Genomic DNA, 3,575 nt, shown 5'->3' with positions numbered 1-3,575 from the left:
AAGTAAGACAATACATAAATTTAGCTTGATACAAAATTACATTCCCATGGCAACAGCAAAGCACAGAGCTAGCATTTGAATTAAGTCCTTCCTCACTTTTAATCCTGTGTCCTTTCCTAAATGCCTCACTGGAAATCCATGGTACACTGCTGCATGATTTTTTGCTATTGATTATCAATTGTAATTTTCTGGCATCTTGATTGCTTCTAGTTGCTAGCAATGATTTATGGTAATCTCAAAAACAAACAAAAATAACTTGAATTATATTTAATTTCAAGATAAAGACTATCAAAATCAAAGAAGGCAGACACTATTGTGAATTCAACACACAGTAATGCTTACAAATGCTGAAAGTGATGTGGAAGGTACATTTAGAACAGTCTTGCTAATTTTATAAATGTGGAATATGAGGTCCATTTGTATTGTAAAATTAATAGCAATGATTTTTCCAAGAAGTCCTTATTTGTTCTTGGATTGAGTGTTATTATCATGATTAGCACTGTTATGAGTAAACTTAGTGATAATAATAAAATATGGTAGACACCATTTGGGGTTATGCTACATTGCAACTGGTTTATTCTTGTGTTTTCTATTTTTTTGTAGTTCTTCAATAGATCACAGACTCTTTCAGTGTATTGGATCATCCTTACATTTTAGGTATCTCATATGGAATTTGAAACCTAACATGTACCAAAATTTTTTTTTATTATTTTTTATTTTTACAAACTGCATTTTGATTCATCATACACAAATGGGGTACATCTTTTCATTTCTATGATTGTGCATGATGTAGATTCATACTATTCATGTAATCATACATATATATAGGATAATGATGTCTGTTTCATTCCACCATTTTTATACCCCCCTCCCTCTCATTTCCCTCTATGTAATCTAGTTTCTCCATTCTTCTCTCACCTCCCACTCTCCACCCCCATTATATATCATCATCCACTTATCAGGGAAAACATTCAGTCTTTGGTTCTTTGGGATTGACTTATTTCACTTAGTGTGATATTCATAATTATTTTTATAATAAGTGAATAAATGTTTAATTGGGTTACTAAAAACTCTTATTTTGAAAGAAAGTGTGAGCAAAGCAAATTAAGATAAAATTGAATAAAGTAAAATAAATTATATGTAATAGGATGAAGGAAATTTTTCCCTGTGTTGATATATTTTATTTACACTCATTGTCAAATTAAGTACCAAAAAGCATCCCAGAAACATTAATATTGAAGACTTTTGATGAAATTAAAAGTAGATCACTCTACTCTTCAGTTAAAATCTCTGTAGTAACTTCCCATTTGCTTAGGAGAATAAAAGCATTTCCCTTTTCATGGTGGCTACCAACGCACAACCCTACCCTCCTCCTTCTTAGTTGGCCTCACTTGGGTGTAGTTTCTCCTTGAAGCTCCTCAAATTTACCTTTGCCTAGATCATTCTTTCTCCAGGTAACTGCTGGACTGGCTTCTTCACTGTGTCAGCTTTGGTCCTTATCACTCAGACTACTCCTAAATATAAAATTGCAACTACCCTGTCCCATAACACACACATGCGTGCACACACATACACACACATACACATAATTACTTTATAATTTTCCTTCTTGCTTTATTAGTCTCCGTTGTACTTAAAGCATAACACTTCATAAAACTAATTACCTCTAAAGTACTACACTGTTTATTGTTTATATTCCTCCATCCAAATATAAGTTTCAAAATGATGGGAACATGTGTTTTTTGATATATCTGTGGACCTAGAACACAGTATGGAAAATGATCAATTCACAATAAATGTAACTTTAATAAATCAGAAACCAAGCTGGTATTAGATTTTGTGTATCTAAAAAGTAGATATTTCTGTCTCGGTGTTTCTGTCATTTACCAGTTAATGTTTTGGTTTTGAATGACATGGTAAACTTTGTTGGAATGTTATTTCTCTAAAATTTTTCACTCTCATTTCCCGGTCAATAAATGTTACCAGGGATATTTGTGCATTTATATCTTAGAATTTATTGTTTCACAGAAGTTTTAGAAAATCATAGTAGGCTCCATAGAACATAATTATGTTTTTATGGATAATAATAGTTGAGATAGATGTAATTTTCAGATCATTCCTTATTTTAGTGAAGACTAAGGGCTCTTTTATCAGAACAGTAGGAAATGAGCTGAGTGGTTTCACTTCACTTCCCAATTTTAATCATCTAATTCAGTGATGAGCAAATCATAGCCTGTGGCCCCAATTTGCCTTTGCCTTATTTATTGATTGATTTATTAACAGTCAATGAGCAAAGAAGAGCTTTTAGTTTTTTAAAAGGCCACAGTTTAAATGCTTAGATAAGTATCCATATAATGTCCTCTATTTTTGTCTCTTGACCCAAAAAGCCTAAATTCCTTCTATGTTGTCCTTTAATTTTTTTTTACCAACACCTACTGTAGTTACTTGGTATTAAGTAAAATCTGAATTTCATTAAAAAGATAATATGGGTAACTACCACTAATTAATAACCCACAATTTATTCAGCACTGTGACCAGCACTTTTAAGGTATTATTTCATCATAATGATACTTGAGCAAGACATTTCTAGTCATAGTTTTGCATGTGAGTGAACAAAATCTCAGAAATAATAACAGGGCCAAGGTCCCTAGTGATTGGTAGCCCAGTTCACTGAAATGAAAAACCCTCTTCCACTATATTCCAAAGCCCATCTCTTCTAATCCTGTAGCATAGAAGAACTAAAGAAGCTACAGACAAACAGCTATAAAATAAGACTGATTAATGGAAAAATTTAGACACCTTGAATAAATTGTCACCTTCTTAAAAGTTAGGATTTCCTATTGGTCCATCTGTTGCCTTGGTTTTCAGAACCATGTTATGTTTAATGCTCTGCTCCAATAGTTTATGAAGTAATATTGAGTTTGTCAGTTGGTGATTAGGAAAATAAAGAAGTTTTGATAATATCCCAAATCCCCTCGGAAGCTGGTCATGACTACCTGCTTCCCACATGTTGCTGTGAATGTGGGTCTATCCTTATCTTTGAGTGGTAGGATATGAACAGAAACTGTGTTTACTAAAACAAAAGTTAATGTTTCTAAGTACAGCCAACATGAATATTTAGCAAAGTCTTGATCATCTGGATAATATTTTACAAAGATTGTAATCAACTTTTTGGATATTAATACTTTTTAAAGATACTACCTTGAAAGAATAGATTGTCTTATTTTGTTTATGAATAGAAGCCAATTGTAAGTAGTTTTCAGATGTGAATTAATAATGAATGTTTTCATAGAAAAACATGCCCATAAAAATTTTTATTTGACCCATGTGAAATCGGAAGCACATAGTAAGTGACTACGGTGTACTTAAAAGACAACTAAAATGAGAATAAGTGAGAAAAGTATCCAAACAACATTACCTTTTTTTTGAGACATGAAAATTATCTTTAAACAAGCTTATTCTTAGGAGTCATCATAAATTAGTTGATTGTTTCCATGTATAAGTATTTTTAAAATGCAATAATGCTGCTCTTTGTTGCAAAACTCATACATTTACACATACATATACCCATTTTC

The sequence above is a fragment of the Sciurus carolinensis genome, chromosome 14 (assembly GCF_902686445.1).
Source record: "Sciurus carolinensis chromosome 14, mSciCar1.2, whole genome shotgun sequence".
NCBI classification, from domain to species: Eukaryota; Metazoa; Chordata; class Mammalia; order Rodentia; family Sciuridae; genus Sciurus; species Sciurus carolinensis.
Note: the sequence above shows the minus strand (reverse complement) of the source record.